We start from the raw sequence: 27,201 nt of genomic DNA, 5'->3' as shown, positions 1-27,201 counted from the left end.
TGTACTGCTCTCTACCTGTACTACATGTCCTGTTCTGCTCTCTACCTGTACTACATGTACTGTAATGCTCTCTACCTGTACTACATGTCCTGTACTGCTTTCTACCTGTACTACATGTACTTTACTGCTCTCTACCTGTACTATATGCACTGTACTGCTCTCTACCTGTACTACATGTACTGTACTTCTCTCTACCTGTACTACATTTCCTGTACTGCTTTCTACCTGTACTACATGTACTGTACTGCTCTCTACCTGTACTACATGCATTGTACTGCTCTCTACCTGTACTACATGTGCTATACTGCCCTCTACCTGTACTACATGTACTGTAATGCTTTCTACCTGTACTACATGTACTGTACTGATCTCTACCTGTACTACATGTACTGTACTGCATTTTCACTTGAAAATGCCTTCATAGAGGAGGTGAAACGTTGTGGTTCCATGTTGGATGAATAAAATCACTTTATTTGAGTGCTGCTTCACGTTCTCTTTTTTCGATGTACTACATGCACTGTACTGCTCTCTACCTGTAATACATGTACTGTACTGCTCTGTACCTTTTCTACATGTACTGTACTGCTCTCTACCTGTTCTACATGTACTGTACTGTGCTTTACCTGTACTACATGTACTGCTCTCTACCTGTTCTACATGTACTGTACTGCTCTCTACCTGTACTACATATACTGTACTGCTCTCTACCTGTACTATATATACTGTACTGCTCTCTACCTGTACTACATGTACTGTACTGCTCTCTACCTGTAATACATGTCCTGTACTGCTCTCTACCTGTACTACATGTACTGTACTGCTCTCTGTCTATACTACATGCACTGTACTGCTCTACCTATATTACATGTGCTATACTGCTCTCTACCTGTACTACATGTGCTGTACTGCTCTCTACCTGTACTATATATACTGTACTGTTCTCTACCTGTACTACATGTACTGTACTGCTCTCTACCTGTACTACATGTCCTGTACTGCTCTCTACCTGTACTGCTCTATACCTGTACTTCATGTCCTGTACTGCTTTCTACCTGTACTACATGTACTGTACTGCTTTCTACCTGTACTACATGTACTGTACTGCTCTCTACCTGTACTACATGCACTGTACTGCTCTCTACCAGTACTACATGTACTGTACTGCTCCCTACCTGTACTACATGTCCTGTACTGCTTTCTACCTGTACTACATGTACTGCACTGCTCTCTACCTGTACTACATGCACTGTACTGCTCTCTACCTGTACTATATGTACTGTACTGCTCTCTACCTGTACTACATGTCCTGTACTGCTTTCTACCTGTACTACATGTACTGTACTGCTCTCTACCTGTACTACATGCACTATACTGTTCTGTACATGTACTACATACACTATACTGCACTCTATATGTACTACATGTCCTGTACTGCTCTCTACCTGTACTACATGTCCTGTACTGCTCTCTACCTGTACTACATGTACTGTACTGCTCTCTACCTGTACTATATACACTTTACTGCTCTCTACCTGTACTACATGTACTGTACTGCTCTCTACCTGTACTACATGTCCTGTACTGCTCTCTACCTGTACTACATGTACTGTACTGCTCTCTGTCTATACTACATGCACTGTACTGCTCTCTACCTGTATTACATGTGCTATACTGCTCTCTACCTGTACTACATGTGCTGTACTGCTCTCTACCTGTACTATATATACTGTACTGCTCTCTACCTGTACTACATGTACTGTACTGCTCTCTACCTGTACTACATGTTCTGTTCTGCTCTCTACCTGTACTACATGTACTGTACTGCTCTCTACCTGTACTACATGTCCTGTACTGCTTTCTACCTGTACTACATGTCCTGTACTGCTCTCTACCTGTACTACATGTACTGTACTGCTCTCTGTCTATACTACCTGCACTGTACTGCTCTACCTGTATTACATGTGCTGTACTGCTCTCTGCCTGTACTATATATACTGTACTGCTCTCTACCTGTACTACATGTACTGTACTGCTCTCTACCTGTACTATATATCCTGTACTGCTCGCTACCTGTACTACATGTACTGTAATGCTCTCTACCTGTACTACATGTCCTGTACTGCTTTCTACCTGTACTGCATGTACTGTACTGCTCTCTACCTGTACTACATGCACTGTACTGCTCTCTACATGTAATACATGTACTGTACTGCTCTCCACCTGTACTACATGTCCTGTACTGCTTTCTACCTGTACTACATGTACTGTACTGCTCTCCACCTGTACTACATGTCCTGTACTGCTTTCTACCTGTACTACATGTCCTGTACTGCTCTCTACCTGTACTACATGTACTGTACTGCTCTCTAACTGTACTATATATACTGTACTGCTCTCTACCTGTACTACATGTACTGTACTGCTCTCTACCTGTACTACATGTCCTGTTCTGCTCTATACCTGTACTACATGTCTTGTACTGCTTTCTACCTGTACTACATGTACTGTACTGCTCTCTACCTGTACTACATGTACTGTACTGATCTCTACCTGTACTACATGTACTGTACTGCATTTTCACTTGAAAATGCCTTCATAGAGGAGGTGAAACGTTGTGGTTCCATGTTGGATGAATAAATCACTTTGAGTGCTGCTTCACGTTCTCTTTTTTGGATGTACTACTTGCACTGTACTGCTCTCTACCTGTACTACATGTACTGTACTGTTCTTTACCTGTACTACATGTACTGCTCTCTACCCGTTCTACATGTACTGTACTGCTCTCTACCTGTACTACATGTACTGTACTGCTCTCTACCTGTACTACATGTCCTGTACTGCTTTCTACCTGTACTACATGTACTGTACTGCTCTCTACCTGTACTACATGCACTATACTGTTCTGTACATGTACTACATACACTATACTGCACTCTATCTGTACTACATGTCCTGTACTGCTCTCTACCTGTACTACATGTACTGTACTGCTCTCTACCTGTACTACATGTACTGTACTGCTCTCTAGCTGTACTATATATACTGTACTGCTCTCTACCTGTACTACATGTACTGTACTGCTCTCTACCTGTACTACATGTCCTGTACTGCTCTCTACCTGTACTACATGTACTGTACTGCTCTCTGTCTGTACTAACTGTACTGCTCTCTATCTGTATTACATGTGCTATACTGCTCTCTACCTGTACTACATGTGCTGTACTGCTCTCTACCTGTACTATATATACTGTACTGCTTTCTACCTGTACTATATGTACTGTACTGCTCTCTACCTGTTCTACATGTCCTGAACTGCTCTCTACCTGTACTACATGTACTGTACTGCTCTCTACCTGTACTACATGTCTTGTACTGCTTTCTACCTGTACTACATGTAATGTACTGCTCTCTACCTGTACTACATGCACTATACTGTTCTGTACATTTACTACATACTCTATACTGCACTCTATCTGTACTACATGTCCTGTACTGCTCTCTACCTGTGCTACATGTCCTGTACTGCTCTCTACCTGTACTACATGTACTGTACTGCTCTCTACCTGAACTATATATACTGTACTACTCTCTACCTGTACTACATGTACTGTACTGCTCTCTACCTGTACTACATGCACTATACTGTTCTGTACATGTACTACATACACTATACTGCACTCTATCTGTACTACATGTCCTGTACTGCTCTCTACCTGTACTACATGTACTGTACTGCTCTCTACCTGTACTACATGTACTGTACTGCTCTCTAGCTGTACTATATATACTGTACTGCTCTCTACCTGTACTACATGTACTGTACTGCTCTCTACCTGTACTACATGTACTGTACTGCTCTCTACCTGTACTACATGGCCTGTACTGCTTTCTACCTGTACTACATGTACTGTACTGCTCTCTACCTGTACTACATGCACTATACTGTTCTGTACATTTACTACATACTCTATACTGCACTCTATCTGTACTACATGTACTGTACTGCTCTCTAGCTGTACTATATATACTGTACTGCTCTCTACCTGTACTACATGTCCTGTACTGCTCTCTACCTGTACTACATGTACTGTACTGCTCTCTGTCTGTACTAACTGTACTGCTCTCTATCTGTATTACATGTGCTATACTGCTCTCTACCTGTACTACATGTGCTGTACTGCTCTCTACCTGTACTATATATACTGTACTGCTCTCGACCTGTACTACATGTACTGTACTGCTCTCTACCTGTTCTACATGTCCTGTACTGCTCTCTACCTGTACTACATGTACTGTACTGCTCTCTACCTGTACTACATGTCCTGTACTGCTTTCTACCTGTACAACATGTACTGTACTGCTCTCTACCTGTACTACATGCACTATACTGTTCTGTACATTTACTACATACACTATACTGCACTCTATCTGTACTACATGTCCTGTACTGCTCTCTACCTGTGCTACATGTCCTGTACTGCTCTCTACCTGTACTACATGTACTGTACTGCTCTCTACCTGTACTATATATACTGTACTGCTCTCTACCTGTGCTACATGTCCTGTACTACATGTCCTGTACTGCTCTCTACCTGTACTACATGTACTATACCTCTCTGTACTTGTACTACATGTACTATACTGCTCTCTACCTGTACTACATGTCCTGTACTGCTCTCTACCTGTACTACATGTACTGTACTGCTTTCTACCTGTACTACATGTACTGTACTGCTCTCTACCTGTACTACATGTACTGTACTGCTCTCTACCTGTACTACATGTACTGTACTGCTTTCTACCTGTACTACATGTACTGTACTGCTCTCTACCTGTACTACATGTACTGTACTGCTCTCTATCTGTACTACATCTACTGTACTGATCTCTACCTGTACTACATGTACTGTACTGCATTTTCACTTGAAAATGCCTTCATAGAGGAGGTGAAACGTTGTGGTTCCATGTTGGATGAATAAAATCACTTTATTTGAGTGCTGCTTCACGTTCTCTTTTTTGGATGTACTACATGCACTGTACTGCTCTCTACCTGTACTACATGTGCTGTACTGCTCTCTACCTGTACTACATGTGCTGTACTGCTCTCTACCTGTACTACATGTACTGTACTGCTCTCTACCTGTACTACATGTCCTGTACTGCTCTCTACCTGTACTACATATACTGTACTGCTCTCTACCTGTACTACATGTGCTGTACTGTTCTTTACCTGTACTACATGTACTGCTCTCTACCTGTTCTACATGTACTGTACTGCTCTCTACCTGTACTATATGTACTGTACTGCTCTCTACCTGTACTACATGTTCCGTACTGCTTTCTACCTGTACTACATGCACTGTACTGTTCTGTACATGTACTACATACACTATACTGATCTCTACCTGTACTACATGTCCTGTATTGCTCTCTACCTGTATTAGATGTACTGTACTGCTCTCTACCTGTACTTTATGTACTGTACTGCTCTCTACCTGTACTTCATGCACTGTAATGCTCTCTACCTCTACTTCATGCACTGTACTGCTCTCTACCTGTACTACATGTACAGTACTGCTCTCTACCTGTACTTCATGTACTGTACTGCTCTATACCTGTACTGCATATACTGTACTGCTCTCTAACTGTACTACATGTACTGTACTGCTCTCTACCTGTACTACATGCACTGTACTCCTCTCTACCTGTACTACATGTCCTGTACTGCTTTCTACCTGTACTACATGTACTGTACTGCTCTCTACCTGTACTACATGCACTGTACTGTTCTGTACATGTACTACATACATTATACTGCACTCTATCTGTACTACATGTCCTGTACTGCTCTCTACCTGTACTACATGTACTGTACTGCTCTCTACCTTTACTACATGTACTGTACTGCTCTGTAGCTGTACTATATATACTGTACTGCTCTCTACCTGTACTACATGTACTGTACTGCTCTCTACCTGTACTACATGTCCTGTACTGCTCTCTACCTGTACTACATGTACTGTACTGCTCTCTGTCTGTACTAACTGTACTGCTCTCTATCTGTATTACATGTGCTATACTGCTCTCTACCTGTACTACATGTACTGTACTGCTCTCTACCTGTACTACATGTCCTGTACTGCTCTCTACCTGTACTACATGTACTGTACTGCTCTCTGTCTGTACTAACTGTACTGCTCTCTATCTGTATTACATGTGCTATACTGCTCTCTACCTTACTACATGTACTGTACTGCTCTCTACCTGTACTACATGTGCTGTACTGCTCTCTACCTGTACTACATGTGCTGTACTGCTCTCTACCTGTACTACATGTACTGTACTGCTCTCTACCTGTACTACATGTACTGTACTGCTCTCTACCTGTTCTACATGTCCTGTACTGCTCTCTACCTGTACTACATGTACTGTACTGCTCTCTACCTGTACTACATGTCCTGTACTGCTTTCTACATGTACTACATGTAATGTACTGCTCTCTACCTGTACTACATGCACTATACTGTTCTGTACATTTACTACATACTCTATACTGCACTCTATCTGTACTACATGTCCTGTACTGCTCTCTACCTGTGCTACATGTCCTGTACTGCTCTCTACCTGTACTACATGTACTGTACTGCTCTCTACCTGTACTATATATACTGTACTACTCTCTACCTGTACTACATGTACTGTACTGCTCTCTACCTGTACTACATGCACTATACTGTTCTGTACATGTACTACATACACTATACTGCACTCTATCTGTACTACATGTCCTGTACTGCTCTCTACCTGTACTACATGTACTGTACTGCTCTCTACCTGTACTACATGTACTGTACTGCTCTCTAGCTGTACTATATATACTGTACTGCTCTCTACCTGTACTACATGTACTGTACTGCTCTCTACCTGTACTACATGTCCTGTACTGCTCTCTACCTGTACTACATGTACTGTACTGCTCTCTGTCTGTACTAACTGTACTGCTCTCTATCTGTATTACATGTGCTATACTGCTCTCTACCTGTACTACATGTGCTGTACTGCTCTCTACCTGTACTATATATACTGTACTGCTCTCGACCTGCACTACATGTACTGTACTGCTCTCTACCTGTTCTACATGTCCTGTACTGCTCTCTACCTGTACTACATGTACTGTACTGTTCTCTACCTGTACTACATGTCCTGTACTGCTTTCTACCTGTACTACATGTACTGTACTGCTCTCTACCTGTACTACATGCACTATACTGTTCTGTACATTTACTACATACACTATACTGCACTCTATCTGTACTACATGTCCTGTACTGCTCTCTACCTGTGCTACATGTCCTGTACTGCTCTCTACCTGTACTACATGTACTGTACTGTACTGCTCTCTACCTGTACTATATATACTGTACTGCTCTCTACCTGTGCTACATGTCCTGTACTACATGTCCTGTACTGCTCTCTACCTGTACTACATGTACTATACCTCTCTGTACTTGTACTACATGTACTATACTGCTCTCTACCTGTACTACATGTACTGTACTGCTCTCTACCTGTACTACATGTACTGTACTGCTCTCTACCTGTACTACATGTACTGTACTGTTCATTACCTGTACTTCATGTACTGTACTGATATCTACCTTTACTACATGTACTGCACTGCCATCTACCTGTACTACATGTCCTGTACTGCTCTCTACCTGTACTACATGTCCTGTACTGCTCTCTACCTGTACTACATGTCCTGTACTGCTCTCTACCTGTACTACATGTACTGTACTGCTCTCTGTCTATACTACATGCACTGTACTGCTCTACCTGTATTACATGTGCTATACTGCTCTACCTGTACTACATGTACTGTACTGCTCTCTACCTGTACTACATTTCCTGTACTGCTCGCTACCTGTACTACATGTACTGTACTGCTCTCTACCTGTACTACATGTCCTGTACTGCTTTCTACCTGTACTGCATGTACTGTACTGCTCTCTACCTGTACTACATGTACTGTACTGCTTTCTACCTGTACTACATGTACTGTACTGCTCTCTACCTGTACTACATGTACTGTACTGCTCTCTACCTGTACTACATGTACTGTACTGCTCTCTACCTGTACTACATCTACTGTACTGATCTCTACCTGTACTACATGTACTGTACTGCATTTTCACTTGAAAATGCCTTCATAGAGGAGGTGAAACGTTGTGGTTCCATGTTGGATGAATAAAATCACTTTATTTGAGTGCTGCTTCACGTTCTCTTTTTTGGATGTACTACATGCACTGTACTGCTCTCTACCTGTACTACATGTGCTGTACTGCTCTCTACCTGTACTACATGTACTGTACTGCTCTCTACCTGTACTACATGTCCTGTACTGCTCTCTACCTGTACTACATATACTGTACTGCTCTCTACCTGTACTACATGTACTGCTCTCTACCTGTTCTACATGTACTGTACTGCTCTCTACCTGTACTATATGTACTGTACTGCTCTCTACCTGTACTACATGTTCCGTACTGCTTTCTACCTGTACTACATGCACTGTACTGTTCTGTACATGTACTACATACACTATACTGATCTCTACCTGTACTACATGTCCTGTATTGCTCTCTACCTGTATTAGATGTACTGTACTGCTCTCTACCTGTACTTTATGTACTGTACTGCTCTCTACCTGTACTTCATGCACTGTAATGCTCTCTACCTCTACTTCATGCACTGTACTGCTCTCTACCTGTACTACATGTACAGTACTGCTCTCTACCTGTACTGCATGTACTGTACTGCTCTATACCTGTACTGCATATACTGTACTGCTCTCTAACTGTGCTACATGTACTGTACTGCTCTCTACCTGTACTACATGCACTGTACTCCTCTCTACCTGTACTACATGTCCTGTACTGCTTTCTACCTGTACTACATGTACTGTACTGCTCTCTACCTGTACTACATGCGCTGTACTGTTCTGTACATGTACTACATACACTATACTGATCTCTACCTGTACTACATGTCCTGTACTGCTCTCTACCTGTATTACATGTACTGTACTAATCTCTACCTGTACTTTATGTAATGTACTGCTCTCTACCTGTACTTCATGCAATGTACTGCTCTCTACCTCTACTTCATGCACTGTACTGCTCTCTACCTGTACTACATGTACAGTACTGCTCTATACCTGTACTGCATATACTGTACTGCTCTCTAACTGTACTACATGTACTGTACTGCTCTCTACCTGTACTACATGCACTGTACTCCTCTCTACCTGTACTACATGTCCTGTACTGCTTTCTACCTGTACTACATGTACTGTACTGCTCTCTACCTGTACTACATGCACTGTACTGTTCTGTACATGTACTACATACACTATACTGCACTCTATCTGTACTACATGTCCTGTACTGCTCTCTACCTGTACTACATGTACTGTACTGCTCTCTACCTGTACTATATGTACTGTACTGCTCTCTACCTGTACTACATGTTCCGTACTGCTTTCTACCTGTACTACATGCACTGTACTGTTCTGTACATGTACTACATACACTATACTGATCTCTACCTGTACTACATGTCCTGTACTGCTCTCTACCTGTATTATATGTACTGTACTGCTCTCTACCTGTATTACATGTACTGTACTGCTCTCTACCTGTACTTTATGTACTGTACTGCTCTCTACCTGTACTTCATGTACTGAACTGCTCTCTACCTGTACTACATGTCCTGTACTGCTCTCTACCTGTATTACATGTACTGTACTGATCTCTACCTGTACTACATGTCCTGTACTGCTCTCTACCTGTACTACATTTCCTGTACTGCTCTCTACCTGTACTACATGTACTGTACTGATCTCTACCTGTACTACATGTACTGTACTGCATTTTCACTTGAAAATGCCTTCATAGAGGAGGTGAAACGTTGTGGTTCCATGTTGGATGAATAAAATCACTTTATTTGAGTGCCGCTTCACGTTCTCTTTTTTGGATGTACTACATGCTCTGTACTGCTCTCTACCTGTACTACATGTACTGTACTGCTCTCTACCTTTTCTACATGTCCTGTACTGCTCTCTACATGTACTGTACTGCTCTCTACCTGTGCTACATGCACTGTACTGCTCTCTACCTGTACTACATGTTCCGTACTGCTTTCTACCTGTACTACATGTACTGTTCTGTACATGTACTACATACACTATACTGATCTCTACCTGTACTACATGTCCTGTACTGCTCTCTACCTGTATTACATGAACTGTACTGCTCTCTACCTGTACTACATGCACTGTACTGGACTCTAGTTGTACTTTATGTACTGTACTGCTCTCTACCTGTACTTCATGCACTGTACTGCTCTCTACCTGTACTACATGGACAAAACCGATAAAATACCAACAGATAGGATGCAATTGGAAAGTAGTGCTAAGGAGTATCACCAAATAAGCTGTAAAGCAACATTGCTAGCCATATTAGATGCACTATATTTTGGATCCTACGTAGTAACCAAGATATACTTGGTGCATCAATCAAAAATTAACAGAGAACCAACCCAAAACAAATATGATCGACTAAAGCACAAATTTAGAGAAAGATACAAACAATTCTTTATTGAAATAAAAACATGAGACAAATAAAAATGGAAATAGGGGATGAGTCACACAGTAAAAAAGGACGTCTGATCAATCAAGAATACCAGGTATGGATATTGTGTCCACATGTAGGCAGTATACATATATTATAGTAATAGAAATAAGTGCATGTAATCACATAAGAAACTGTATCTAATGAAAAGCAGCACGGATTCAAGCAAGGTACATCAAATGACAACAGCACAATATCAGAAAAGTAAAATCAGGTGCCGGTAGCTGTGGTGATTGTCAAGTAAGTATATAACATCAGTAACAGTCACACATAGTTACATAGGTAGTATGAACCAAATTATGCCAGAGTGTGCTTGAAATCAGAGGATGACCAGCAAAGGTGAGCACAATAGAGCTATAGCTGCTACACAGGACAGAAAAGGTAAAGCAACATACCAGTGGACATGATGAAACCAGGGATTAGACGTCCCAACCCGACGCGCGTACTGCTCTTTACCTGTACTGCATGTACTGTACTGCCCTCTACCTGTACTGCTTATACTGTACTGCTCTTCAACTGTACTACATGTCCTGTACTGCTCTCTACCTGTACTACATGCACTGTACTGCTTTCTACCTGTACTACATGCACTGTACTGCTCCTTACCTGTACTACATGCACTGTACTGCTCTCTACCTGTACTACATGTGCTGTACTGCTCTCTACCTGTATTACATGTGCTATACTAACCTCTACCTGTACTACATGTGCTGTACTGCTCTCTACCTGTATTACATGTGCTATACTGCCCTCTACCTGTACTATATGTACTGTACTGCTCTCTACCTGTACTACATGTATTGTACTGCTCTCTACCTGTACTACATGTAATGTACTGCTCCTTACCTGTACTACATGCACTGTACTGCTCTCTACCTGTACTACATGTGCTGTACTGCTCTCTACCTGTTTTACATGTGCTATACTGCCCTCTACCTGTACTACATGTACTGTACTGCTCTCTACCTGTATTACATGTGCTATACTGCCCTCTACTTGTACTATATGTACTGTACTGCTCTTCACCTGTACTACATGTGCTATTCTACTCTTTACCTGTACGACAAAATAGTAAGGCAGGTAGGAGCAGCACAAGTGCAAATTACCAAATAAATGGTCGGTGCTAAGCTTCAAATGATAGGAGTGACTTCTCCCCATATGATGTATAACTAAAAAGACAAGATCATGGAAGCAGCACTCACAAAAAAAAGTGAAGTTTATTCACCCAACAAATGCAACGTTTCACTTCCTCAATGGAAGCATTTTCGCTTGAAAATGCTTCCATTGAGGAAGTGAAACGTTGCATTTGTTGGGTGCATAAACGTCACTTTTTTTTGTGAGTGCTTCTTCCATGCTCTTGTCTTTTTGTTACCTGTATGACATGTGCTGTACTGCTCTCTACCTGTAGAATACTGTGTGGGGTCAGCTATGGGAGCATTATACTGTGGAGGGGCAGCTATAGGGGAATTATACTGTGTGGATGGCAGTTATGGGGACATTATACTGTGGAGGGGCAGCTATGGGGCATTATACTGTGGATGGGGCAGTTATGGGAGCATTATACTCTGGAGGGGCAGCTATGGGGAGCCTTATACTGTGTGGGGTCAGCTATGGGGAGCCATAGACTGTGTGGGGGCAGCTATGGAGAGCATTATACTGTGGGGGGCATCTATGGGAGCCATATACTCTGTGGGGGCAGCTATGGGGAGCATTATACTGTGGAGGGGCAGCTATGGGGAGCCATATACTGTGTGGGGGCAGCTATGGAGAGCATTATACTGTGGGCGGGCAGCTATGGGAGCATTATACTATGGAGGGACAGCTATGGGAGCATTATACTGTGGAGGGGCAATTATGGGAAGCCATATACTGTGTGGGGGCAGCTATGGAGAGCATTATACTGTTGTCGGGCAGCTATGGGAGCATTATACTGTGTGAGGGCAGCTATGGGGAGCCTTATACTGTGGAGGGGCAGCTATGGGAAGCCATATACTGTGTGGGGGCAGCTATGGAGAGCATTATACTGTTGTCGGGCAGCTATGGGAGCATTATACTGTGTGAGGGCAGCTATGTGGAGCCATATACTGTTTGGAAATAAAAGCGAAAAACACGGCGCCACATAGTGCGGGTCAATGAGTTGAGGCGAGTTGAAAGTAAAGATGTATCGTGCTCACCTAAGGACAAAAGGTTGGTCGCAGGGATAATCCACAGGTGCTGCTGCCAAGATCCAGACCGGTTACCACAAAGGTAACCGCTTGACGAAATAAATGAAGCAATGGAAGAAGAAAAAGGATCTTTCCGAGGCGCCGCTGCGTGGTTTCGATCAGAGAAATAGCAAACAGAGTATTCTCAAATAAAATCTGTTTTATTCGAACAATGAGTAGCTACGCGTTTCGACACTGCACTAGCGTCTTCCTCAGGCCATATACACATTACAATTCAACTCTTTATATATCATAATGTATTTGGATTCTCAAAAAAAACGCCAAGACTGGAAGGGTCAAAGTGCGATTGTGACATCACAACCGTTTTTTTTCAGCGGGCCTTACAATTTAAAAACACATTTAAACAAAAGGGAAAAAAAGACATTGCTAGAGGTAGATGCAATTGTAAGATTTTTGAGAAACATTAAAACTTAGTAGTAATAATACATAAAAAGAATACATATAAAATAAATTAGCGGATCGATAAAAAATGTATGTAAAAGACAAATATTGTATACATGCAATATAGCTCGATAGAACGTAATAAGAAACTTATTTGCATGTTAAAAACATGAAGGTATGACACAATTAGTAATGATAAAGCATTGAAACTTTAAAAGCAAAGTTACCGTTGGTTGCTAGGTTACATAGAGGACGCTTGAACGCGTCCCTGTGACCTAGACAACCAATTTCACGTTACGGAAGCCGAGAATGATCATATAGAAACAGCAAAACGAAGGAACGTGGCGTGCCATGAGGACCGCAGGTGGGTGAGTTGCAAGAGGATGAATATATATATGTATATATATATATATACATTCATCAGCACATATGTATGCGATATTTATTTTAATGAATGTATTTAGATAATTGAATGACAATATTTGCGCGTAGGAATTGGTGTTAGTATTTTAATGTGACCAATGGACAGAAGTGGAATGATAATATTTGCGCATAAAAATTGTTATTGGTATTTAGATATAATCAGTGGCCACATATGCGTACAGTATATATGGGAAATATATATATATGTGTTTATGGACTGCTTCTTTCTCTCTTGTTTATAAGAAGATAAAATGTACACTAGTGTCTACCAAGACCTAAATGGATAGAAGAATGTATCAAGGTGTACGTCAATCCAGCGATGACTCTGACATATCGTTTAGGCCCCCTGGGTTTAGTGTTTGGAGCCGAAAGATCCAGTAGTTTTCTCTCTGTTTTAATTTGCTAAACCTGTTGGGAACATCAAATGGTATATCTTCGATGGGGGTCATGTTAATTTTGTCGAATTGACAGTTGTGTGCATGTGCACAATGACGGGAAACGCTATGTTTCAAAAAGCCGGTATTTACATTGAATCGGTGTTTATTCTAGTACGCAGGCATTGTGTGGTCCTGCCTATATACTGTAGGTGACAGGAACATTCTAATAAATAAATCACATAGGAACTGCCACAATTAAGAAATTATTTGATGGGAAACGATTCGTTAGTGACTGTGGATTTGTAAGTGTATTTCCTATGTGTAATATTGTTGCAACACAGGCAACGTGAATGACCACACTTATATGAGCCATTAAGGTTAGGAAGAAAATTCATATAGGGTGTTTTGGATTTTCGTATTCTGCTGGGAGCTAGAATATTTTTTAGGGTTTGAGAGCGTCTGAACGTAATGCCCGGTTGGGCTGGTAGTATATCTTTTAAGTACGGGTCATTTTTTATGATGTGCCAGTGTTTGAATAGAATGGCTCTGACTGCTTTATTCCCATTATTGAATGTAGTGATGAAATTGGTGATGTATTTGGTAGGTTCTAGTTTTCTATGTGTTTGATTTATACAAGAATTCTGGGATAATTCAGCGGCTTTTCGGCGTGCACCTTTAATAAGATTGATAGGAAAAAAAAATTCCCTGAATCTTTTTTCCAAAATATTGCACTCCTTATTAAAATTAATTACATTTTTGTCTGTGCTGCAATTTTTTCTAACCCTTCTAAACTGCCCGAAGGGTACGTTTTTTAACCAGGGGCGATAGTGGGCACTCTTAAAATCAATATAACTGTTAACGTCCACTGACTTGAAGTGTGTTTTGGTAGTGAAATTATTAGTACTAATATCGTAACTGATTGTCAGATCTAGGAAGTCTATAGATGTAACGGAAAAGGTGTGTGTGAAGGATAAGTCATAATCATTTGTATTTGAATTTCGATGAACCGAGAGGCTTCTTCTTCATCTCCTTTCCACACGAGGAATAGGTCATCAATGTAACGTTTGTACAGTAGGATATTATCTTTAAAAGGATGTTCTCCATAAATGTATTTTTCCTCAAAGGCTCCCATGTAAAGATTAGCATATGAGGGTGCGAAGCGCGTGCCCATTGCACAACCTTTGATTTGATTATAAAAATTATTGTCAAAACTGAATGTATTGTGTTGGAGAATAAATTCAATACAATTGATTAAAAGCAAAACCTGCCTGTCAGGAATTAAAGGGTTGGACGATAAAACAGAATTAGCTACTTCTAAACCTTTGTCATGTGGAATGTTACTGTAGAGCGCAGTTACATCGGCTGTCAGGAAATGTATTGTAGACATAGATGAATCTATTTTCAAGTTAATTAGGTCTTTGATTAGTTGAGTGGAATCTTTTAAATATGATGACAGGGTAAGCACGAAGGGTTGGAGATGTAGGTCCACAAAATGGGAAAGGTTACTGGTAAGTGAACCGATCCCCGAAATAATGGGACGTCCAGGGGGGTTAATGAGTGACTTGTGGATTTTTGGAAGGTGATAGATGAAGGGCATATTGGGAAAGGGGACATGCAAAAAACGTTTTTCTTTTTTCGTGAGCAGTCCATCTTTAGAGGCTGCCTCTATTAGGGTTTTGTAATCACATATATAAGTAGGGAGTGGGTTAGCAGCCAATTTGAGGTAAAAAGTATTATCACTTAGGATTCTCAATGTCTCTTCTAGATATTTATTTTTGTCCTGAATTACAATGCCACCCCCTTTATCTGCGGGGCGGATTACAAAACTCTCATTTTTTTGGAGTGTTTTAATAGCCCTTCTCTCATGTGATGTGAGGTTATCTGGGTAAATACATGGATTGTCTATTGTTCTAAACTCATTGTTTACCAGAGTAGAGAACGTATCTACAAGGAAGCCTAGATGATATGATGGGTAAAAGTCTGATTTGGAGTGAACATCTACTGAAATAGCAGTGGGAGTTAAATTGGTTTCATGATGATCAAATGTGAATGATGATACTGGGGTAGGTTTCTCAATAGCAAAATGTCTAACTAAAGTGAGCTTCCTAATGAACCTATTGAGTAGAGATGAGCGAACTTATGAAAAGTTCGGTTCGGCTAGTTCGCCGAATTTCACGAAAAAGTTCGATTCGAACCGAACTAGTTCGGACCGAACCTGTAATTTCCGTGCGCCGAGCATGGTACTGTCCAGGGTGCTGAAAAAGTTAATGAGCTGCACTAACTCTTTCAGCAACCTTGACAGTACATGCTCGGCGCACGGAAAATAAAATTTTAATGTAATAAAAAAATTTAAAAAAATACGTTCATACTAACATTCCTCCTGTCCGGCCTCCAGCGATGACGTTTCATCCATGTCGCCGCTGCAGCCAATCACAGGCTGTAGTGGCGGTCACGCACGTCAGGATGACGTCAGAAGGTCGGCCTCCAGGGATGACGCTTCATCCCACGTGACCGCCTCTGCTGCCAATCACAGGCTGCAGCGGCCTCTGCAGCCAATCACAGGCTGCACCGGCCTCTGCATCCAATCACACGCTCCTCTCCTAAAATACTCTGTGCTGCGCTGCCTTAAACTCTGTGGACAGGTCAGGATCCTGTTTCTTTTAAATGCTGCTGGGGAACCCGCTCGATCTACTATATAAGGCTGCTCTACAGTGCTGCATTTAAAAGAAACAGGATCCTGACCTGTCCACAGAGTTTAAGGCAGCACAGAGTATTTCAGGAGAGGAGCGTGCAGATTCAGTGCTGCTGTGAACTCTGCTCTTACCATTACGTGGCTCTCAGTCTGTTACCTCTCCTCCACTCCTGTCCTCAATAACACCTTCACATGATTGGCAAGTCACCACGTAATGGTAAGAGCAGAGTTCACAGCAGCACAGAGTATTTCAGGAGATGAGCATGTGGATCTTGTTCGGGGTGGTGACTTGCCAATCATGTGAAGGTGTTATTGAGGACAGGAGTGGAGGAGAGGTAACAGACTGAGCTACGTAATGGTAAGAGCAGAGTTCACAGCAGCACAGAGTATTTCAGGAGAGGAGCGTGCAGATTCAGTGCTGCTGTGAACTCTTGCCAATCATGTGAACGTGTCCTCTGTATCTGTATCTAATTTTCTTTTCGTGGAAATCTTCTGGATTTTTGGAAAGAACTTGGTTATGGTTTGTGCTTTCGGGCTCATAATGAAAGGTATCAGTACATCTTTGCTGATGACTGTGGGAGTTAGTGGGGGCATGGCCAACTGGGAGGGGAGCCCTAAAAAAGAAGCTGCAGCATAAGTGATATCCAAAGAGGATGTAACAAAATCTGTTTTGGGATTGACGGTAGTGTACCTCTGCTCATTACCTTCAGATTTAGTTTGGCTCCTATATGAGCTATTTGGAGAAACATTGGGTGAGGTACAGTTAGAAAGAAAAGGGGTGTTATGTATGGATAACTGTAATAGGGACGTCAGACTGTCTTCAATTGAATCATTTAATAACGGTGTGAAGGGATCTGGGGTAGGGGGGACTTCCATTATTTCGGATGTAGAAAATAACCGAGAAAGGTGAGCTTCTAGGTCTATTGATTTAAAAGCATTCATAGGTATGTTGCGATTGGAATGGATTGCTGGTAGAGGGTTGGGTTGTTGAAGATGAAGAAGAAGCCTCTCGGTTCATCGAAATTCTAAATACAAAGATTATGACTTATCCTTCACACACACCTTTTCCGTTACATCTATAGACTTCCTAGATCTGACAATCAGTTACGATATTAGTACTAATAATTTCACTACCAAAACACACTTCAAGTCAGTGGACGTTAACAGTTATATTGATTTTAAGAGTGCCCACTATCGCCCCTGGTTAAAAAAACGTACCCTTCGGGCAATTTAGAAAAAATTGCAGCACAGACAAAAATTTTAATAAGGAGTGCAATATTTTGGAAAAAAGATTCAGGGAAATTTTTTTTCCTATCAATCTTATTAAAGGTGCACTCCGAAAAGCCGCTGAATTATTCCAGAATTCTTGTGTAAATCAAACACATAGAAAACTAGAACCTACCAAATACAACACCAATTTCATCACTACATTCAATAATGGGAATAAAGCAGTCAGAGCCATTCTATTCAAACACTGGCACATCATAAAAAATGACCCGTACTTAAAAGATATACTACCAGCCCAACCGGGCATTACGTTCAGACGCTCTCAAACCCTAAAAAATATTCTAGCTCCCAGCAGAATACGAAAATCCAAAACACCCTATATGAATTTTCTTCCTAACCTTAATGGCTCATATAAGTGTGGTTATTCACGTTGCCTGTGTTGCAAGAATGTTACACATAGGAAATACACTTACAAATCCACAGTCACTAACGAATCGTTTCCCATCAAATCATTTCTTAACTGTGGCAGTTCCTATGTGATTTATTTATTGGAATGTTCCTGTCACCTACAGTATATAGGCAGGACCACACAATGCCTGCGTACTAGAATAAACACCGATTCAATGTAAATACCGGCTTTTTGAAACATAGCGTTTCCCGTCATTGTGCACATGCACACAACTGTCAATTCGACAAAATTAACATGACCCCCATCGAAGATATACCATTTGATGTTCCCAACAGGTTTAGCAAATTAAAACAGAGAGAAAACTACTGGATCTTTCGGCTCCAAACACTAAAGCCTAAACGATATGTCAGAGTCATCGCTGGATTGAGGTACACCTTGATACATTCTTCTATCCATTTAGGTCTTGGTAGACACTAGTGTACATTTTATCTTCTTATAAACAAGAGAGAAAGAAGCAGTCCATAAACACATCTATATATTTCCCATATATACTGTACGCATATGTGGCCACTGATTATATCTAAATACCAATAACAATTTTTATGCGCAAATATTATCATTCCACTTGTGTCCATTGGTCACATTAAAATACTAACACCAATTCTTACGCGCAAATATTGTCATTCCATTATCTAAATCCATTCATTAAAGTATCGCATACATATGTGCTGATGAATGTATATATATATATATACATATATATATATTCATCCTCTTGCAACTCACCCACCTGCGGTCCTCATGGCACGCCACGTTCCTTCATTTTGCTGTTTCTATATGATCATTCTCGGCTTCCGTAACGTGAAATTGGTTGTCTAGGTCACAGGGACGCGTTCAAGCGTCCTCTATGTAACCTAGCAACCAACGGCAACTTTGCTTTTAAAGTTTCAATGCTTTATCATTACTAATTTTGTCATACCTTCATGTTTTTAACATGCAAATAAGTTTCTTATTACGTTCTATCGAGCTATATTGCATGTATACAATATTTGTCTTTTACATACATTTTTTATCGATCCGCTAATTTATGCATTATTTTATATGTATTCTTTTTATGTATTATTACTACTAAGTTTTACTGTTTCTCAAAAATCTTACAATTGCATCTACCTCTAGCAATGTCTTTTTTTCCCTTTTGTTCAAATGTCTTTTTAAATTGTAAGGCCCGCTGAAAAAAACCGGTTGTGACGTCACGATCGCACTTTGACCCTTCCAGTCTTGGCGTTTTTTTTGAGAATCCAAATACATTATGATATATAAAGAGTTGAATTGTAATGTGTACATGGCCTGAGGAAGACGCTAGTGCAGTGTCGAAACGCGTAGCCACTCATTGTTCGAATAAAACAGATTTTATTTCAGAATACTCTGTTTGCTATTTCTCTGATCGAAACCACGCAGCGGCGCCTCGGAAAGATCCTTTTTCTTCTTCCATTGCTTCATTTATATACTGTGTGGGGCAGCTATGGGGAGCATTATACTGTGGAGGGGCAGCTATGGGGAGCCATATACTGTGTGGGGCAGCTAAAGAGAGCATTATACTGTGGAGGGGCAGCTATGGGGGCATTATACTGTGTGGAGGGCAGCTATGGAGCATTATACTGTGGAGGGACAGCTATGGGGAGCCATATACTGTGTGGGGCAGCTAAAGAGAGCATTATACTGTGGAGGGGCAGCTATGGGGGCATTATACTGTGTGGAGGGCAGCTATGGAGCATTATACTGTGGAGGGGCAGCTATGGGGAGCCATATACTGTGTGGGGCAGCTATTGAGAGCATTAATCTGTATGGGGAGCATTATTCTGTGGGGGCAGCTATGGGGAGCATTATACTGTGGAGAGGCAGCCATGGGGGCATTATAGTGTGTGGAGGGCAGTTATAGGAGCATTATACTGTGGAGGGGCAGCTATGGAGAGCATTATACTGTGGAGGGGCAGCTATGGGAGCATTATACTGTGGAGGGGCAGCTATGGGAGCATTATACTGTGGAGGGGCAGCTGTAGGGGAATTATACTGTGTGGAGGGCAGTTATGGGGGCAGTATACTGTGGAGGGGCAGCTATGGGAGCCTTATACTGTGTGGGGTCAGCTATGGAGAGCATTATACTGTGGGGGGCAGCTATGGGAGCCATATACTCTGTGGGGGCAGCTATGGGGAGCCATATACTGTGTGGGGGCAGCTATGGAGAGCATTATACTGTGGGCGGGCAGCTATGGGAGCATTATACTGTGGATGGGCAGCTATGGGGAGCCATATACTGTGTGGGGGCAGCTATGGAGAGCATTATACTGTGGGGGGCAGCTATGTGGAGCATTATACTGTGGAGGGGCAGCTATGGGGAGCCATATACTGTGTGGGGGGCAGCTATGGGGAGCATTATACTGTGGAGGGGCAGCTATGGGGGCATTATACTGTGTGGAGGGCAGCTATGGAGCATTATAGTGTAGAGGGGCAGGTATGGTGGCATTGAACTGTGTAGAGGGCAGCTATGGAGCATTATACTGTGGAGGGGCAGCTATTGGGAGCCATATACTGTGTGGGGCAGCTATGGAGAGCATTATTCTGTGGAGGGGCAGCTATGGGGGCATTATACTGTGGAGGGGCAGCTATGGGGGCATTATACTGTGTGGAGGGCAGCTATGGAGCATTATACTGATGAGAGGCAGCTAAGGGGAGCCATATACTGTGTGGGGCAGCTATGGAGAGCATTATTCTGTGGATGGGCAGCTATGGGGGCATTATACTGTGGAGGGGCAGCTATGGGGGCATTATACTGTGGAGAGGCAGCTATGGGGGCATTATACTGTGTGGAGGGCAGTTATAGGAGCATTATACTGTGCAGGGGCAGCTATGGAGAGCATTATACTGTGGAGGGGCAGCTATGGGAGCATTATACTGTGGAGGGGCAGCTATGGGAGCATTATACTGCGACGGGGCAACAATAGGGAGTATTATACTGTGGGGGCAGTTATGGGAGCATTATACTGTTGAGGGGCAGATATGGGAGCATTATACTGTGTGGAGGGCAGTTATGGGAGCATTATACTGTGGAGGGGCAGCTATAGGGAGCATTATACAGTGGGGGGCAGCTATGGGAGCATTATACTGTGGAGGGGCAGCTATGGGGAGCATTATACTGTGGCGGCAGCTATGGGAGTATTATACTGTGGAGGGGCAGCAATGGGGAGCATTATACTGTGTGGGGTCAGCTATAGAGAGCATTATACTGTGGTGGGGCAGCTATGCGGAGCATTATATTGTGGAGGGGCAGTTATGGGGGCATTATACTGAATGGAGGGCAGCTATGGAGCATTATACTATCGAGGGGCAGCTATGAGGGCATTATACGGTGTGGCGGGCAGTTATGGGAGCATTATACTGTGGCGGGGCAGCCATGGGGAGCATTATACTGTGGAGGGGCAGCTATGGGAGCATTATACTGTGGAGGGGCAGCTATGAGAGCATTATATTGTGGAGGGGCAGCTATGAGAGCATTATACTTTGTGGAGGGCAGTTATTGGAGCATTATACTGTGGAGGGGCAGCTATGGAGAGCATTATACTGTGGAGGGGCAGCTATGGGGAGTATTATACTGTGTGGAGGTCAGCTATGGGGAGCATTATACTGTGGTGGGGCAGCTATGGGGGCATTATACTTTGTGGAGGGCAGTTATGGGAGCATTATACTGTGGAGGGGCAGCCATGGGGAGCATTATACTGTAAAGGGGAAGCTATGGGAGCATTATACTGTTGAGGGGTAGCTATGGTGAGGATTATACTGTGGGGGAGGCTAGGAGAGCATTATACTGTGGAGGGGCAGCTATTGAGAGAATTATACTGTGGGGCAGCTATGAGGAGCATTACACTGTATGGGGGCAGCTATGGGGAGCATTATACTGTGTGGGGGCAGCTATGGGGAGCATTATCCTGTGTGGGGGCATCTATAAGGGCATTATACAGCAGAGGGGCAGCTACGGGGAGCAATATACTTGGTAGGGGCAGCTATGGGGAGAATTATACTGTGGGGGGCAGCTATGGGGGCATTATACTGTGTGGGGGCAGCTATGGGGAGCATTGTACTGTGGGGACAGCTATGGGGCATTATACTGTGTGGGGGCAGCTATGGGGAGCATTGTACTGTGGGGACAGCTATGGGGCATTATACTGTGTGGGGGCATCCATGGTTGCTGTTGGGCAAGGTGGCTGGTCATATGCACGCGCAGGGTTCTGGTGGTGTTGGGGAGGGGTAGGGGGCCAAGCTGAATTCTTGCACCAGGGCCCATGAGCCTTTAGCTACGCCCCTGAATGCGGTAAATGAAGTGTGACAACATTCTCTTACATTATAAGAATTTCAGTGCATATGTACTCAGCTCCAGTTCCCCCACAGTTTAAATTCTTGGGAGCGCCCTAGGCATCAGAAGAAGAAAGTAAGTGCGGGTTGAGGGGTTACATTTTTGTTATTTAATGGTGTCCATAAATTGTATAGCCGACTTGAATAAAACATAATAGATTTTTCCTGGATGAGTCAGGAATACCAGTTCTAACTTATTTGTTGCTTCTTTCTTATTTATCCATGAAGGGGCGCTGTTGTCACTATACTGCCAGATGCATTGTTCGGATGGTGGCTAATGGATTTTGGCAATCAGCATGCAATTATAACCAAACTAATCATAAGTTACAGCGGCCTGTCTCCCACTCTAATCAGGTTCTGAATGGCCAAACCCTATTCACAAGGTGATTACGTGCATGAAAAGCCTGCCAGGGACAATGCTGGTGTAATTCTATAGACCGGCAGTTCTGTAATGAGAAGACTTTGTTGAAAGCCCCTGTCAGATGTTATATTTGTTTCTGGAAAAGCAGGATGACAATTAATATGGCCACCATCACCACACCATCATAACTCCCACAGCTTTCCTGGAGTCGTGAATGGCAAATCCATCTAATGATGCCCATACGTCCCTCTCTCTCTCGTATTAAAATATGGGGGGCACAAAGCAGTCAAGGAACGGTGAGGGGGAGTAATACATTACATGACTTATCTTGTACTGATCCGGAGTTGTAGCCTGTATCTCTTTTTTTTTATATAAAAGTACAAAACATATCATACTCAATAATAATCCAAAACAACTTCTTACACCTTACACATTACTATATACATTACTATATACATTACTATACACATTACTATACACATTACTATATACATTACTATTTACATTACTATACACATTACTATATACATTACTATACACATTACTATATACATTACTATACACATTACTATATACATTACTATACACATTACTATATACATTACTATACACATTACTATACACATTACTATACACATTACTATATACATTACTATACACATTACTATACACATTACTATATACATTACTATATACATTACTATATACATTACTATACACATTACTATACACATTACTGTACACATTACTATACACATTACTATATACATTACTATACACATTACTATACACATTACTATATACATTACTATATACATTACTATACACATTACTATATACATTACTATACACATTACTATATACATTACTGTATACATTACTATACACATTACTATATACATTACTATACACATTACTATATACATTACTATGCACATTACTATATACATTACTATATACAGAAACAAGCCAGACCTGGCCACACACAACCCACACGTCAGATATTCCCTCACCAACATACCATATTATAACAAGAAATAAAACATATACCGACCTTATCAACCAGGGGCCAATCACTGATACACAAGAAAGAAAATAAATAATAATAATAAAAAACTAATAATAATAATAAACTAATAATAATAATATAATAACTGAAACCACATATATATATTTATTTATTTTACCCCCACAACTACTACCTAACTCTCCCTAACCATCCTTATCTACCCCTCACCACCCTGGCCAGCATCTCGCCTCATGCCCTCCCATGTCTGCATAGTCCAGATGCTGGCCCCTCCACCGCACCCTCCACCCCAGCCCAACCCCTCGCCCCATGTCTTCCTTATGTCCGCATAGTCTAGGGTTAGGCCAGGCACACACCCCCATCCCCCAACCCCCCTCCCAACCTATTTTTTCCCCCATCTAACCCTAATCTAACATTTTTTTTATTATATACAAATGTACAATCACCACAACTATATACAACAGCAATCCTATCAAATCCATACCCGAAAGCGCCAAGTTCGGCCACTTGTAAGCCTTTCTTCCTGTCTATTAACTCAAAATAAAACAAAAATTCTACTGTTTATGCCAACCCTCAACCAGAGAGAGAGAAGGGGAGAGCCCCCCCAGCACCCCCCCCCCCAAAGGCCGAAGTCCACGTCCACCAACACACCATCCCTATCGCCTTGCCCTACTGCTAGCCCTCCATATTGCCTTGCAATAAAAAAAACTGACCATATGCTGACCCTCCCTGTCCCTATCCTGACCCTATTGCTTACTTTAAGATGCCCCGGAGGGACGCAGACCCCCTACCACCAGCGGAGCACCGGCGACGACCCCCCCTCCCTCTCATGGAAACCGACACATTAGGGCACCCTAAAGGAGAAGCCCCTCCACAGGCGAGAGGCTCTAGATGCACCCAATCTGCTGACCTCCAAAGATTTAACCTTTACCAGGTCACCCAGGATGTTGCTAACGACCTCTTCCTTGAGAAGAATTTTTTTCTGCGTTGACACTAAGCACCGTGCATTCCATATAAACTGCCTAACTACTATGCTAACTAAAAACATAGTGCACCTGTCCCTTCCACCAAGGTTTCTGAACTCCCCATAGGCCCAACCAGCATAAGAGAGGCTGGTTAGGCCAGGCCAACCTATGGAGGCCCCTACCTTTTTGCATACCTCTGTATTAAAGGTGCAATGAAGCAGAAAATGCTTCATGCTTTCCAGCATTCCGCTGCACTCCTCCCGGGGGCAACACCTATCATCAGAGTTCCTGTACTTTAGATTGCCCCTCACATACAGTCTCCCATGGAAGCAACGCCAAGCCAGATCCCAAAACTTCTGGGAAATCCTCTTTGAATTCAAAAGTCTTAATCCCACCCCGAGGTCACTACTTGGGCAGTCTTTGAGTGCCACGGACTTCTGGAAGTGGGTCATCAGGACCCTCCTGTCAAGAAATTTTCTCGACATGGTCCTGATCTCCCACACTCCCAGACCCCACCGACGAACAACCTTCAGAAGCAAGGTGGCATAAGCCGGGAGATGTCCATGGGGTGTGCGCAGGTCTTTCACTTGCCCTCCTGTCTCCCATTCCTGGAAGAAGGGACAAAACCAACCCCTGCAGGAGGATATCCACCAAGGAGCACTCTCTTGCCAGAGGTTTGCCAGGTTGATCTTAATAAAGGTGTTCACTTGGAAAACCACCGAGTTAACCATACCTAACCCGCCTAGTGTCCTTGGCAGATAAGTAACCTCCCTCTTGATTAGGTTAAGCCTGTTCCCCCATAACAGCTGGAAGAGCAGGCTATAGACCCGAGTCCAGAGGGGTTCTGGCAAAACGTGGACACTGCCCAGGTAAATCAACATGGGCACCAGGTAGGCCTTGGCCAAGTGAACCCTTTCCTTCAGGGTTAAGGACCAACCCTTCCATTGGTCGACCTTCTGGGCAACTAGAGTCAGCCTACCCTCACAGTTTTTCTTGGGGTAATCACCTGGGCCAAATTCCACTCCTAAAATTTTAGCAGACCCTTGAGGTTCTGGAAGGGTGTCCAGGAGGCCAAAACCAGGACCTCCTTCCAGCCAGAGACTTTTGCACTTGATCCCGGTTGATCTTGGACCCAGATGCCAACGAGTAACGTTCCACTTCCGACATCACCCACTCTGCCTCCCTTTCGAAAAGACAAAGATGGAGACGTCGTCCACGTATGCAACCACCATCTGAGTGACCTCTGGCCCTACCAGGCTAGCCCTGAATCCCACCAATGGTCCACAATCAATCCTTCTGAGAAAAGGATCAAATGCGATCACATAGCAAAGGGCTCAAGGGACAACTCTGGCGGACACCAGACCCAACCTCAAAACGGGGTTCCAACCCAACCGTTCACTAGCGCAAAAGCCTCTGCCCCAGCATATAGGGTCTGGAGCCAATTTACAAACCCTTCCGGTAGGCCGTACCTCAGAAGGACCGACCAGAGGTACTCATGATTTACCCGGTCAAAAGCTTTAGCTTGGTCCAAGGACAGAATGTACCCCTCCCAGCAACCAGAATTTCCCCGCTCCACTCCCTCTCTGACACTGAGGACAGCACTAAATGTGCTGCGGTCTGGAACAGAGCAATGCTGGACCGGCGAAAGGAGCCGGGATGCAAACTTCACCAGCCGATTAAACAGTACTTTCGCAAGAACCTTTCAATCTGTATTGAGAAGCGCTATGGGACGCCAATTCTCAATACAGGTCGAGTCTTTAGCCTTTGATAAAATGATCAAGGCCAACCTCCTCATTGACATTTTCAAAGTACCCGAGGAAAGGCACTCATTAAACACCTCAGTCAAGAGGGGAACTAGGGTTCATAGTTAGTACGGTTGAAAAAAGACACTTGCCCATCAAATTCAACCAAGGGATGGGAAAAGGGAAGGTAAAAATTTCTACACATAGGTGCTAATATTTATTTTTTCTAGGACATTGCTAAACCTTTTTTAAAGCCATCTACTGTCCCTGCTGT

At 42.7% G+C, this 27,201-nt stretch overlaps 1 protein-coding gene across 3 annotated transcripts in view; it reads right to left on the bottom strand.

Annotated features, from left to right (window-relative positions):
* The window catches only part of B3GALT5 (beta-1,3-galactosyltransferase 5), a 76,922-nt gene that overhangs the window by 16,341 nt on the left and 33,380 nt on the right, over window positions 1–27,201 (bottom strand). Inside the window, exon 2 of one of the 3 annotated variants that reach the window (XM_075854622.1) lies at window positions 24,248–24,269. The exons of the other annotated variants lie outside the window; for them this stretch is intronic. The gene's annotated coding sequence lies outside the window, so the exon portion shown is untranslated. The remainder of the gene's footprint in view (window positions 1–24,247; window positions 24,270–27,201) is intronic. 3 annotated transcript variants of the gene reach the window in all.

The sequence above is a fragment of the Rhinoderma darwinii genome, chromosome 2 (assembly GCF_050947455.1).
Source record: "Rhinoderma darwinii isolate aRhiDar2 chromosome 2, aRhiDar2.hap1, whole genome shotgun sequence".
In the NCBI taxonomy this organism is placed as follows: domain Eukaryota; kingdom Metazoa; phylum Chordata; class Amphibia; order Anura; family Rhinodermatidae; genus Rhinoderma; species Rhinoderma darwinii.
This window is presented reverse-complemented; position numbering and strand designations above follow the sequence as displayed.